Genomic DNA, 16,074 nt, shown 5'->3' with positions numbered 1-16,074 from the left:
TATCTATGTGATCGTTCCAATTTAGGTTATTTGTAATTGTAATCCCTAAGTATTTAGCTGAATTTACAGAGTTCCAATTTGTGTGACTGATCGCGTAATCGAAATTTAGCGGATTTCTTTTAGTAGTCACGTGAATAACTTCACACTTTCCTTTATTCAGGGTCAATTGCCACTTTTCGCACCATACAGATATCTTACCTAAATCATTTTGCAGGTCGTTTTGGTCATCTGATGACTTTACAAGACGGTAAATGACAGCATCATCTGCAAACAATCTAAGACGGCTACTCAGATTGCCTCTTATGTCGTTAATATAGATAAGGAACAATAGAGGGCCTATAACACTCCCTTGGGGAACGCCGGATGTTACTTCTGTTTTACACGATAGATTTCCGTCTGTTACTACGAACTGTGACCTTTCTGACAGGAAATCACAAATCCAGTCGCACAACTGAGGCGGTACTCCGTAGACACGCAGTTTGGTTAGAAGACGCTTGTGAGGAACGCTGTCGAAAGCCTTCTGAAAATGTAAAAATATGGAATCAATTTGACATCACCTGTCAATAGCACTTTTTACTTCATGAGTATAAAGAACTATTTTTGTTTGACAAGAACAATATTTTCTGAATCCGTGCTGACTATTTGTCAATAAATCGTCAGATCACGATGATCCCTTTGCAATCGGAATTTCCGATGTCGTTGCGCCAACTGGAGCAAATGTAGGAATCATCCGCTGTGGAGACTCATATTCAACAATGTGTGCGGATGGTGTGCTCCGAAACACTTACCCCTGCAGCTGCCGGTATTTTAGTTCTGAATAACTAGTACATTTCGGTATTTGTTTGGTGCCGGCTATTTTTTTACTAGTGACCGACTAAAAAACGGAATTGTCAAATAGACACTGTTTTTCAATAAACATTTTTTAAAAAGGAATAATGTTAGTTCGTAAAATTTGCATTAGTTTGAAGTACTGCGCTATTTAAAAAAAAAAATAGAAAAAGCGATCAGTGCTATTTAAAATAGGAAAAGCGATCAGTGCTATTTCGATAACAATGTCGACAGAAACGAGCAACAAACACGTAGCTTAAAAGTTGCTACAGCGCTGATGAGGTAATACTGTCCTGTTGCCGTGTGTTGTGGCTTAAAGGGCGCGTGTACATGCACGGTGGAAGATTTGTCCCCACCTGGTCTGTGTGGTAGTTCCTCGCTGTCGTCACCGGACATCCGTTGTACTGCAAAATTGCACCGACCCTGGTCTGGAAATATGTTTATAAAGTGACGTAGCAATGAAGTACAACGATTTATTTGCTTTAAAGAGTTAAAGATTTGTTTTCGATTTCTGTGAAATAATAAACGAGGAACGTAATTATAGAAACAGTAATAAAATAAAAAATTCACAATTCATTCATAGCAGCGATCGTGTGAGACCCAACTCGCTTTATTTGTTCATGAGACCCAGAAAATATTAGATACAGGCTCCCAGGTAGATGCTATTTTTCTTGACTTCCGGAAGGCGTTCGATACAGTTCCGCACCGTCGCCTGATAAACAAAGTAAGAGCCTACGGAATATCAGACCAGCTGTGTGGCTGGATTGAAGAGTTTTTAGCAAACAGAACACAGCATGTTGTTATCAATGGAGAGACGTCTACAGACGTTAAAGTAACCTCTGGCGTGCCACAGGGGAGTGTTATGGGACCATTGCTTTTCACAATATATATAAATGACCTAGTAGATGGTGTCGGAAGTTCCATGCGGCTTTTCGCGGATGATGCTGTAGTATACAGAGAAGTTGCAGCATTAGAAAATTGTAGCGAAATGCAGGAAGATCTGCAGCGGATAGGCACTTGGTGCATGGAGTGGCAACTGACCATTAACATAGACAAATGTAATGTATTGCGAATACATAGAAAGAGGGATCCTTTATTGTATGATTATATGATAGCGGAACAAACACCGGTAGCAGTTACTTCTGTAAAATATCTGGGAGTATGCGTGCGGAACGATTTGAAGTGGAATGATCATATAAAATTAATTGTTGGTAAGGCGGGTACCAGGTTGAGATTCATTGGGAGAGTCCTTAGAAAATGTAGTCCATCAACAAAGGAGGTGACTTACAAAACACTCGTTCGACCTATACTTGAGTATTGCTCATCAGTGTGGGATCCGTACCAGATCGGGTTGACGGAGGAGATAGAGAAGATCCAAAGAATAGCGGCGCGTTTCGTCACAGGGTTATTTGGTAACCGTCATAGCGTTACGGAGATGTTTAACAAACTCAAGTGGCAGACTCTGCAAGAGAGGCGCTCTGCATCGCGGTGTAGCTTGCTCGCCAGGTTTCGAGAGGGTGCATTTCTGGATGAGGTATCGAATATATTGCTTCCCCCTACTTCTACCTCCCGAGGAGATCACGAGTGTAAAATTAGAGAGATTTGAGCGCGCACGGAGGCTTTCAGACAGTCGTTCTTCCCGCGAACCATACGCGACTGGAACAGGAAAGGGAGGTAATGACAGTGGCACGTAAAGTGCCCTCCGCCACACACCGATGGTTGGCTTGCGGAGTATAAATGTAGATACAATAAAATGTGCTTACATAATATGCGTTTATCTGCTTGCAGTCTTTGAAAACGTACAAATTAACACGAAAAAGATACGAGGGGCATTTGAAAGGTCCGTGCAAAGACCGAGCCACCGGAGCGTATCAAGGTCATGTTTAGTTAGTAGCATCTTTGGAAAGAACGCACACCAAGTTTCAGCAAAATTGGTCTATTTCTTTGTCTTTGGCATTCGTGTGAATCAAGGAAGTCCAGTGAGTGCCAACAGATAGACGAAGAAGAATTTCGTGTGGTGACTAAACATTACTTTATGAAGGCAAAACGCCTCAGGAGACTAAAGAGAAGCACGATTAACATTACAGTGACTCTGCACCTTCGATTAGAGCAGTTTATAAGTGATTTCAAAATTTTAGGAGTGGCCATGTAGGCACAAGTGATGCTGAACCTTCTGGACTCCAGCAATCATTGATAAAACCCATGATATGGTGATGGATGACAGAAGAGTTAAGGTGCGTGAGATTGCTAGTGCTGTGGGCATGTAGAATGAACGGGTACATAATATTTCGCATAAACATCTGGACATGAGAAAGCTATCTGCAACATGCGTTCCGCTGTTGCTCACGCTTGACCAAAAACGGAATCTTGTGAAGTGTTGCAAAAAAGGTATGCAGCTGTTCAGGAAGAATCTGCATGACTTTAAGCGTCGTTCCGTCACTGTGGATGAAACATGGATACATTACTATACCCCTAAGACCAAACAACTATCTAAACAATGGGTTACCGAGGCAGAATCAGCACCAAGAAAGGCGAACACCAATCCTTCGACCAGAAAGGTTATGGCGACTGCCTTTTGGGATTCGCAAGAGATAATCCTCATCGGCTATCTGGAAAAGAGTAAAACTATTACAGGTGCATATTATTCATCGTTATTGGACCGTTTGAAAAAGCGAGCTGCAAGAAAAACGCCGGCGATTGGACCGCGAAAAAGTCCTTTTCCATCACGACAATGCACCAGCATACACCTCAGCAGCTGTGGTCGCAAAATTAATAGAAATAGGATTCCAACTCGTTTCACATCCTCCCTATTCTCCAGACTTGGCTCCCTCGGACTACTATTTGTTCCCAAATATGAAGAAATGGGTGGCGGGACAAAGATTTTATTCAAACGAGGAGGTGATTGCAGCAACTAGTAGCTATTTTGCAGACTTGAACAATTCCTATCATTCGGAAGGGATCAACAAATTAGAACAGCGTTGGACGAAGTGTAAAAGTACGGACTTTTCAAACGCCCCTCCTTCAACCTTACTTTTCACCCACTAGCACTGTGTAGTCGTAATGCCCAAAAAATGGTATGATCCCCAATTACAACATTATTTTTGAGCAAAGTTTCAAAAAATTAGAATTAACCCAAGAATGCTGGTGATTTATCACAGTATCTAGCCACTTATCACTTTTCGAGAAACGCAGTGAGCGGTGGACGGGCTTAGTTTTATTTGGCTATTTTATTTAATATTATGATTCTATGCATCTTGAAACTGAGAACGCAAAATTTTTCCTCTGTGCTCTAAGTGTACGTTTATCACAGAAAATAACACGAATAAGAAACCGAAAATCAATTATGTCAGAAACCGCAATATTGAGCGGTTTGAACAGTCAGGTTAAGCTGGGTGGAAAGAATACCTATGTAATCGCGCACTGGTTGTTTGAGCGATAACCGCCATCCCTACACTGTACTCTGTCGTCAGATGTGCCTTAGACCGCCGCCTGCCTGCTTCACAGAGAGGGCAGGCGTCCAACGTCGACGTTCTGTAACGAGACGTTCTCGTCCGATACCTTGTCGCCTGCTCGTCGTTTCACCATTCTTCGGCCTCTTTCCGTAAATACAAGAGTAGCTCGAAAATAGGCGACTAGCTTCGCCGTTTGCGACATTTCGTGGCTCTGGCTCTGAGCAGTATGGGACTCAACTGCTGTGGTCATCAGTCCCCTAGAACTTAGAACTAATTAAACCTAACTAACCTAAGGACATCACACACATCCATGCCCGAGGCAGGATTCGAACCTGCGACCGTAGCAGCAGCGCGGCTCCGGACTGGAGCGCCTAGAACCGCACGACCACCGCGGCCGGCCGAGATTTCGTTCCCAGGCGCCGAGCCCTTAACAATCTCCCCTTCGCCGAAGTCCCTTATGTCAGTGGGTTCCCCAGTTGCGGCCCCTCTCATCGCTAGAGTGACTCCCCATTCGCCTCTATACAAGCATATACTTTCGGTACCGCGTCGCACGCCTGCAACACCAACACACGGCATTCATATTATGTAAATTGGAAGTGGAGAGGGGGGCGGGAAAGTACAGGAAAGGGGAAAAAAATGGTTCAAATGGCTCTGAGCACTATGGGACTTAACAGCTGTGGTCATCAGTCCCCTAGAACTTAGAACTACTTAAACCTAACTAACCTAAGGACATCACACACATCCACGCCCGAGGCAGGATTCGAGCCTGCGACCGTAGCAGCAGCGCGGTTCCGGACTGAAGCGCCTAGAACCGCTTGGCCACAGCGGCCGGCGACAACCAGCAGCGATGGTCTGCGGTGCCATTTCTTTTCGTAGCAGCGCTGGTTTGGTTATCATCCGCGACACCCTTGCGGCACGACGATATTCTATGCCCCTTTTTTCTATCTTACATGGCAACCCATCCTGGGCTTACATTCCAGCAAAATAATGCTAATCTACTGTTTGTCTTCGTGCTTGCCAAAGTTTACCTTGGCCAGCTGGATCTCTCCCCAGATGGGAACGTGTGGAGCACTAGGGCCTGGCCCTGCAACTAGCTCGGGATTTTGACAATATGACGTGCCATTTGGGAAAAATTTAGCACGATATTCCTCAGGAGGACAGCCAACAACTCTTTCAATCAACGCCAAACTGAATAACTGCATTGTCCTGTTGGAACAGCAAGTTCCCTTGCCGGTCTAGGAATGGTAGAACGACGGGTTCGATGACGGTTTGGATGTACCGTGCACTATTCAGTGTCCCCTCGACGATCACCAGTGGTGTACGGCCAGTGTAGGAGATCGCTCCCCACACCATGATGCCGGGTGTTGGCCCTGTGTGCCTCGGTCGTGTGCAGTCCTGATTGTGGCGCTCACCTGCACGGCGCCAAACACGCATACGACCATCATTGGCACCAAGGCAGAAGCGACTCTCATCGCTGAAGACGACACGTCTCCATTCGTCCCTCCGTTCACGCCTGTCGCGACACCACTGGAGGCGGGCTGCACGATGTTGGGGCGTGAGCGGAAGACGGCCTAACGGTGTGCGGGACCGTAGCCCAGCTTCATGGAGACGGTTGCGAATGGTCCTCGCCGATACCCCAGGAGCAACAGTGTCCCTAATTTGCTGGGAAGTGGCGGTGCGGTCCCCTACGGCACTGCGTAGGATCCTGCGGTCCGGTCCCAGGTCGACGGGCACGTGCACCTTCCGCCGACCACTGGCGACAACATCGATGTACTGTGGAGACCTCACGCCCCACGTGTTGAGCAATTCGGCGGTACGTCCACCCGGCCTCCCGCATGCCCACTATACGCCCTCGCTCAAAGTCCGTCAACTGCACATACGGTTCACGTCCACGCTGTCGCGGCATGCTACCAGTGTTAAAGACTGCGATGGAGCTCCGTATGCCACGGCAAACTGGCTGACACTGACGGCGGCAGTGCACAAATGCTGCGCAGCTAGCGCCATCGACGGCCAACACCGCGGTTCCTGGTGTGTCCGCTGTGCCGTGCGTGTGATCATTGCTTGTACAGCCCTCTCGCAGTGTCCGGAGCAAGTATGGTGGGTCTGACACACCGGTGTCAATGTGTTCTTTTTTCCATTTCCAGGAGTGTATTTTCTTGTCTAAGAGTGTGTGCAATACAAGCCAATAGAAGCGATTATTTTTTTCTTTCAGTTTTAAGTGATATTGAATCTGCCCCCAGTCAGGGCACCAACCGCTCATATGGTGTTCTTGATAGCAGACCAGTCAGTGTACATCCACCAGATTTACGCAAGGTATTTGCTTTCTATTACCTTTTCATTTTGCACGTAATTTTTAAAATCATCCTTACAGAACCGATTTTGAAATGTCTCCTCCATTTCTAATGTGATCCACATTTCGATTTCAGATACGGTGGTGGTCGCGACCCTTTCAACGTTTTCCTCCTCACTCCCATTTCGTATTTAATGCTAGCAAAGCTCATTTTGCAAAGAAAGCTTTATTCTTACGCCTGCTGACACTACCTAACCAAAAGTATTTCGGATATGTATGTTATATTAGTGGACATTGATATGAGGTGGCCGGCCGTTGTGACCGAGTGGTTCTAGGCGCTTCAGTCCGGAACTGCGCTGCTGCTACGGTCGCAGGTTCGAATCCTGCCTCGGACGTGGATGTGTGTGATGTCCTTAGGTTAGTTCGGTTTAAGTAGTTCTAAGTGTAGGGGACTGTTGACCACAAATGTTGAGTCCCATAGTGCTCAGAGCCATTTGAACCATTTAATATGAGGTGTGTCCACCCTACGCCTTTGTAGTGAGGACAATTCCAGTGAGGTCTGTGAACGTCTGTGTTGGAATGTCATCCCATTCTTCCTCAAAAGCCAAAGCCAGAGAATGCAGTGATGTTCGCGACTGGGGTCTAGAGCAAAGTCGACTTTCTAATTCATTCCATAGGAGGTCAGTTGAGTTTAGTTCGGGACAGGCCAGTACATTTCAGGAATGTTATTGTCCACGAACCATTGCCTCACGACATAGCGCATTATCATGCTGATAGAGGCAGTGAGTGTCTCCGAAACGTTCCTACACCGTACGCAGTACATAATGCTGTAAACTGTGTTCGTATCCCTCGAATTTAGCGCTTTGTTAAATACAGTAAGTGGACCACACGCTAATCGCGAAAAACACCGTCTGCTCCTTCTTCGCCGGTGCCACTGCACATAATGGCAGGTAACGTTCTCGAGACGTTCGCCTAACCCAGACCCTTCCGTCGGGTCGCCAGAGAGTATAACGTGATTCGCCACTCCAAATCAGTCGTCCACAGTCTACCACTGACATATGGTTTCGCAGGATAGAGTGGATCAGGTTCTGGTTGTGTAGGGGGCCGTAATGAGTTACTGTTAGTTGCACAAAACACACAAACTTCTATTTTCCTAAGAACCACTTAATTACACATTGCCTTAAAAGGATCAAATTAAAGCAATATGGCTGAAGCCCTAGCTAAGAAAACTGAAGGCCCAAAACCACACCAAAAACAAGAACGGTTGAAGACCTGAACACAATTTATTAAACATTGCTTTAAACAATACACGCGGCTGAAGGCATCAACACAAGTTATAAAAAATTGCTTTAAACAATACACGCGGTTGAAGGCCTTATTTAAAAAAAAAAGTATTTCACGTAAATATTCGGCTGAAGACCACACACAAGACATTGAACAACTCAGGCCTTAGGGCCTGGTTAACAGGAATTTCAGATAGAAAAAACTTACAAAATTTTAGTTATTAAACAAATCAATCTTCAAATTTTTAATTTAAGTCGGCTGAAGGCCTTATTTAAAATTAAAACAAACTAAATTAATAGACAGCTGAAGGCCTTGCACACTTCTCAGAAGTGTTCTGAGGGTCGGCCTGAGGAGGTAGCTCTAATGTAAGGTGATGTGAGACAGGCAGCCAAGAGTAACGTTAAATAATCGGATGGCAACCCGACCCAGGGACGGCTGAAGGACCGACCAACAACCAAATCAATTCCCTTCCACCCGACCAACGGAACGACAACCGAAAATATGAGCCGAAGACAAAGATACCAGCAGCACTACGTCTTGCGAATTGGCGTCTAAGAACAGCCAAGCCACAATAACCACTCTTATTAAGAAAAATCCAACCAAAAGGCTGTCGAACTACACACTGTGCCGGAAAGAATAACACGGCGATGAAAAACACACTGCCGGAAAACTACACTAACAACCAGGTCCGGTAACTGGGGCACTAACGGCCACAGGGCAGAAAATACCACTGGTGCACTTCACCGATAAGTAGCAAACAATTTAATAGTTAAAGACCTTACAGGAAGACGGCTGCAGAATTTTGCCGACTCCAGCACACCATATGTTGCTGCTAGCCTGAACGGCTCACAAGGGAACCTCCCCATCGCACCGCCCTCAGATTTAGTTATAAGTTGGCACAGTGGACATACCTTGAAAAACTGAACACAGATCGATCGAGAAAACAGGATGAAGTTGTGTGGAACTACGAAAAAAATAAGCAAAATATACAAACTGAGTAGTCCTGTGCAAGATAGGTAACATCAAGGGTAATGAGAGCTCCGCAGCGCCGCGGTTCCGTGGTTAGCGTGGGCAGCTGCAGAACGAGAGACCCTTGGTTCAAGCCTTACCTCGAGTGAAAATTTTACTTTCTTCATTTCCGCAAAGTTATGACCTGTCCGTTCGTTCATTGACGTCTCTATTCACTGTAATAAGTTTAGTGTCTGTGTTTTGCGACCACACCGCAAAACCGTGCGATTAGTAGACAAAAGGACGTGCCTCTCCAATGGGATCGCAAGGTCATAGGTCAACCGATTCCTCCACAGGAAAACACGTCTGATATATTCTATACGACGCAGGTGTCGGCATGTGCGTCACATGACAGGAATATGTTGTCGACCCACCTAGCTTGTACACTTGGCGAATGGGTAAAAAGATTCTTCTACCATGCCCGATTTAGGTTTTCTTGTGGATGTGATAATGACTCCCAAAAAAGTGATCGCATCGGACGGACGGACGCACAGATAATAATTGTCTGAAAATAAAAAAAAAATTAAATTTTCACTCGACGGAAGGCTTGAACCAAGGACCTCTTTTTTTTCATTTTGTTCGCTTTAGTTCGTTGCATCTGCTCGGGGCGGACGTCGTAAGACGTCCAGTGAAGTTCTTTGTTGATCTGTTAACTAAGTTGTTTTATTACAGAGGGCACATTACCCTCTGACCGAACACGCTGAGCTACCGTGCCAGCGAATATTAAGCAGTGCACAAGGTTTGAACTCATAACCTTTCGCTTAGATGCCCAACACCTTAACCGTTACGCTAACGCAGCTCGTCTGTGGACCTCTCGGTCCGCTACTGCTCACGCTAACCACGGGACCACGGCGCTGCTGAGCACTCGCTATCCTTGATGTTGCTTATCTTATGCATGGTCTACTCAGTTTGTATATTTTGCTTTTTTTTCCATAGTTCCACACAACTTCTTCCTGTTTTCTCGATTGATCGGTGTTCAGTTTTTCAAGGCCTATCCACTGTGCCAACTTATAACTAAATCTGTGGGGGTGCGATGTGGAGGTTCCCTTGTCAGTAAGCAACAACCGGCAATGTACGAAGAGATGTCACAGAAGTTGAGGTTTCATAACAGGTTAACTTCACTCAACTTCAGTGTCCAAGTTCGGTGGGCAACGAACTTAGTAGCTCTCGCAGCTAGCGCCTCACAAACCGACCGCGCGTGCACGCCGCCAGCATTCCCGGGCCGCGCAGGATTAGCCGAGCGGTCTCAGGCGCTGCATGGACTGTGCGGCTGGTCCCGGCGGGCATTCGAGTCCTCCCTCGGGCATGGGTGTGTGTGTTTGTCCTTAGGATAATTTAGGTTAAGTAGGGTGTAAGCTTAGGGATTGATGACATTCGCAGTTTAGTCCCATTAGATTTCACACACATTTGGACATTTTTGGAGCAGTCCCGGCCTGACCTTTCGCCGCGGAGACTTCCTCGCTGCTCTGTCCCAACCGACCGACTGCCACACACACCACTCACCACACGGAAATATAGTGGTCATACCAAAGATGGTACAGCAGTACTAGTATCGATTCGTGCTGCTGCTGCCTCTGACAGAGGCAAGTCAGACACTTGTTATGGTAGTAACTCAGGGAGAAATAAGGCTCCACTCGATTGCGACATAAGTGCCAAAGAACAAACGGCATCAACGCGAGCCGGGCACGGGTCAAACACTGTCCAGTGGCTTCACTCTTTACATCACCTCGAGCGTCGCTTAGCACTGACTAAAGAAACGTGTGGCTTATGAGGAGCCACTCGACAGTTGCACGCCGTTCTTCCTGATTACCTCTGCCCAATCATTGTGCTAGCTGGACTGATGGCAATATTTTGGAAGCCACGATTGATTCCTTCCGCTGATTTCGTGGGACTTTTTACAACCACCCTTTGCAATGCTCGACAGACCCTTTACATCAGTACATGCGGTTTGCCTGATCTGGCTTTAGTTGTGGTTATTCCTTCGCCTTTCCACTTCGCAATCACATCACCATCAGTCGACTTGTGCAGATTTAAAAGGTCGCTACTGTATAGAAATTTCCAGATATTCTCTAAAATAATCTCAAAAATCTTTTAAAAATCTTTTGAATAGCAACGAAATTTCTTCAGGTGCGTGTTAGCTGTATATAGGTTCGTTTATTTGGCAACACAATCCGTTTCACGCCATTATAGATGCATCTTCAGGTGAGAATCTATACTGAATACAAAAAATATATATAAAATGCTGTTAATACATAGCGTACATTAGCGAAAGGAAACAGGCTTTTACTCACAACTTTTCATCTCATAAGGCTAGAGAGAATGTACAAAGTCCCAAAGTTCAAGTTGTAAACCGATTAACTTCGTAACATCTTAAAAGGCTGACCATCGAATGGCTAGGCTTAGAGTTTATAGACTGTAAGTGTATGTCCAAAGCGTCAAAACTCATGGTCCAATGAAATACCTAGAAAAGGAGACCAAATAACCGCAAATTAGAGCCGCGCGGTCTTGTCACGGTTCGCGCGTCTACCCCCGTCGGAGGTTTTATTTATTTTTTTTATTTACACATCAAGTTCCGTAGGACCAACTTGAGGAGCAAATCTCCAATGTTATGGAACGTGTCAGCATATGAAATTACAACATAAAAGTAATAACAGATGAAAATAAATGTTCATCAACCTGAAAAAAGTCAGTCCATAAATTTAAGTTATCGCTATCAGCAATACAATAAGAATCAGCCTAATTTTTCGAGGAACTCGTCGGCAGAATAGAAGGAGTGACCCATGAGGAAACTCTTCAGTTCCGATTTGAATGCGCGTAGATTACTGCTAAGATTTTTGAATTCTAGTGGCAGCTTATTGAAAATGGATGCAGCAGTATACTGCACACCTTTTTGCACAAGAGTTAAGGAAGTCCGATCCAAATGCAGGTTTGATTTCTGCCGAGTATTAACCGAGTGAAAGCTGCTTATTCTTGGGAATAAACTAATATTTCTAACAAGAAACGACAATAAGGAATATACATATTGAGAGGCCAATGTCAAAATACCCAGACTCGTGAACTCACACCACTTATTGCCCGAACCGCCCGTTTCTGAGCCAAAATATCCTTGTAGAATGGAAAGAGTTACCCCAAAATATAATACCATACGACATAAGCGAATAAAAATAAGCAAAGTAGACTAATTTTCGCGTTGAACTATCACTCACATCTGATACCGTTCGAACAGTAAAAATGGCAGTATTAAGTCTTTGAACAAGATCCTGAACGTGGACTTTCCACGACAGCTTACTATTTATCTCAACACCTAGAAATTTGAACTGTTCATTTTCACTAATCTTATACACGTTCTGTGAAATTAAAACGTCAGGTTTTGTTGAATTGTGTGTCAGAAACTGTAAAAACTGAGTCTGACTGTGATTTAACGTTAGTTTATTTTCTACAAGCCATGAACTGAGGTCATGTACTGCACTATGTGAAACCGAGCCAATGTTGCACGCAACATCCTTTTCTACCAAGCTAGTTTCATCAGCATACAGAAATATTTTGGAGTTACCCGCAATACTAGAGGGCATACATTTATATAAATAAGGAACAGGAGTGGCCCCAACACTGATCCCTGGGGAACCCCCCACTTGACAGTACCCCACTCAGATCCTACATCACAGCCGTTATCAACATTGTGAATAATGACCTTTTGCTGCCTGTTGCTAAAGCAAGAGGTGAACCAATTGTGAGCTACTCCCCGTATTCCATAATGGTTCAACTTCTGGAGCAATATTTTGTGATCAACACAATCAAATGCCTTAGTTAAATTAAAAAATACGCCAAGCGTTCGAAACTTTTTGTTTAGTCCATCCGGTACCTCACAGAGAAAAGAGATTATAGCATTTCCAGTTGTTAAACGAATTCTAAAGCCGAACTGTTCGAGTCCTCCCTCGGGCATGGGTGTGTGTGTTTTCCTCGGTATAAGTTAGTTTAAGTAGTGTGTAGGCTTAGGGACCGATGGCCTCGGCAGTTTGGTGCCATAGGAACTTACCACAAATTTCTAAAAGAATTTGCAAATTAGAACATGTAGAGCGGAAACAGTGGTAATGGACACTCATGCTCCAATGATATACGTAGGGAGCCGTAGCAAATCACTGCGAATCAAAATTTAAAGGGTAGAGACAGTGGTAAAACATTCCGCATAATGAAATACGTCAGTCAGCAAAGCTGTATTGTAATAGAATCCAGGTCGAAAAAGTTGGCTCCTTATCAAACGCAGTACTACAATGCAGTCCACATTAAAAGAGGAGTGCAGTTACCACACACAACATCTCCGCCAGGTGGGTTGAACTGTAGTTCATGTCGATCGCCTCCAAACAAACCTGAACCGAATTTTTTTAACCACTTTAGTCGAACTTAAATTAGGAAAAAACAGAGCAGCAAGCGAACACTTGTTTACCGGGAAGTCTCGATGAGAAAGATTGCTTGGAAACTTTCCAATATAATCTTGCTTATACAGTGATGAAGCATCTATGAACTACTGTAACTACAAAATAGCCGGATTTAAAGTGGTTGAAATATCCCTGATGAATCTCTTACTCAGGTGGTATCCAAATGACAAGATGACGTCCGGAGTCACTGAACTTCTCTACTGGCAACACAGTACTCCCAGCCTCTTATTATACTGCCGCGTCCGCCTCGCGTGACATCTTGTGGTCAGTTCCGCATAACATAAGGCCGCAAGGATTATTTTTATGAGATAGAATTTTTAATGTCGTCCTAGCTCTAAGGATCCTTCATTCTGTGAATATATAACTAGAGGATTGTAAACGGGTGTCCACGGGTTTTTGAAGCCGTTCTTGTCTTGCAGCGTGTTTCGTAACGACGTATTAGGCTATTCTCATCCGCCTGGAAGCGCTTACGTCAGCCGTTCGGTCACAGGTCTGCTTTCGTTTACGAGGCGCACACTGCGTTTGTAGGTCGCTCCGAGCAGGTTTTCACCCGGTCGCCCACGCACGCCTTTCTGATTGAATAACAAAAACAAATGGAAGACTCGGACCTGTTTGCATTCGAATTATGTAGGCGCACCTACCTGTATAATATATGCACCTGACGGCATATCTATCTTTCACTGCATATGCACAATAATTTCCGACCATGTCGCGGGAATCATCAGGGCTGCGAGCGAAGAGGAATAAAGGAAATGAACTCTGTTGTGTAGTGTGCGGCGTAAGGAGATTTGGGTGCTTGGGAGTCGTGCTCGGATAGCCGAAACGATTAGGCGACCATTGGCGTAAAGCGGGAACTACAGTTTCCAATCCCGCTTCAGCACAAACTTTCATCATTCGTCAATGTGTAATTTCAGTGCTCCAACGCAGCAAAAGTCGAAAATTTCTTTCGTCAAGTATACATTCGAAGATAATCTACATCTACATGGGTACTCTGCAAATCACATTTAAGTGTCTGGCAGAGGGTTCATCGAACCACCTTCACAATTCTCTAATATTCCAATCTCGTGTAGCACGCGGGAAGAATGAACACCTATATCTTTCCGTACGAGCTCTGATTTCCCTTATTTTATCGTGGTGGCCGTTCCTCCCTACGTAGGTCGGTGTCAACTAAATATTTTCGCATTCGGAGGAGAAAGTTGGTGATTGGAGTTTCGTGGGAAGATTCCGTCGCAACGAAAAACGCCTTTCTTTTAATGACGTCTAGCCCAAAGCCTGTATCATTTCCGTGACATACTCTGCCATATTTCACGATAATACAAAAAGTGCTGCCTTTCTTTGAACTTTTTCGATATCTCAGTCAGTCCTATCTGGTAAGGATCCCACACCGCGTAGCAGTATTCTAAAGGAGGACGTACAACCGCAGTGTAGGCAGTCTCCTTAGTAGGTCTGTTACATTTTCTAAGTGTGCTGCCAATAAAACGCAGTCTTTCGTTAGCCTTACCAAAACATTTTCTATGCGTTCCTTCCAATTTACACTACTGGGCATTAAAATTAATACACCAAGGAGAAATATAGATGATAAACGGGTATTCATTGGGCAAATATATTATACTAGAACTGACATGTGATAACATTTTCACGCAATTTGGGTGCATAGATTCTGAGAAATCAGTACCCAGAACAACCACCTTGATACGCCTGGGCACTGAGTCAAACAGAGCTTGGATGGCATGTCCAGGTACAGCTGCCAATGCAGCTTAAACACGATACCACAGTTCATCAAGAGTAGTGACTGGCGTATTGTGACGAGCCAGTTGCTCGGCCACCATTGACCAGACGTTTTCTGTTGGTGAGAGAATGTGCTGGCCAGGGCAGCAGTCGAACATTTTCTGTATCCAGAACGGCCCGTACAGGACATGGAACATACGGTCGTGCATTATCCTGCTGAAATGTAGGGCATCGCAGTTATCGAATGAAGGGTAGAGCCACGGGTCGTAACACATCTGAAATATAACGTCCACTGTTCAAAATGGCGTCAATACGAACAAGAGGTGATCGAGGCGTGTTACCAATGGCACCCCATACGTGGTCGGAACTGGAGCATTTTTATGGTTACTTACAAGTCGCCACTCGTCTTTCGAAATACTGTATTGCAAATACTCCACACCACCAGGTTTTTCATTGTTGCTTACGTGTGATTCTTATTCCTGGCCGGCGTAGCTATGTCTACGTTTGTCTTAATGTCTTTAGTTTTGACAGACATAATCTTATGATTATGCGTCTTTATTCTATTTTAATTTTATTGGCCCTCAAAAGAATTTAATTTTTGTTCTGAAGAAAATACGATTATTGGCATCGAAATCTAGGTAAACTAATAAAATTTTACCTTGTAACTGAAGGCTGAATTTCTTAATTTCTTTTCATAACACGTTTTTTTTCTATTTATTTTTCATCTGTCTGATAGCGTCCGCCAGTAATGTCTGTCGCAGTAAAAAATGCCCTGATGAACCGTTTTATGATATTCATTTTGCATAATGTTTCAACAACTGCTCTCGTTGGCACCCTGTAACTCCTGTCACGGCAGGATAGCTTGCAAATTAACAACATTACGGTCGCTTCACATTGCGGTGGAGATCCAATTTATTTTCGCCACGCAGGACAGGTGAGTTAACTACGACAGCAGCTCGGCGTTAGCGTAATCTGCCACGCAAATTGCAACTGCATTGAAGAGCAACCAAATTCTGTCACGTATGTAAGTGATAAATGATATACGTAT

This window comes from Schistocerca cancellata, chromosome 9 (assembly GCF_023864275.1).
Source record: "Schistocerca cancellata isolate TAMUIC-IGC-003103 chromosome 9, iqSchCanc2.1, whole genome shotgun sequence".
Taxonomy (NCBI): Eukaryota; Metazoa; Arthropoda; class Insecta; order Orthoptera; family Acrididae; genus Schistocerca; species Schistocerca cancellata.
This window is presented reverse-complemented; position numbering follows the sequence as displayed.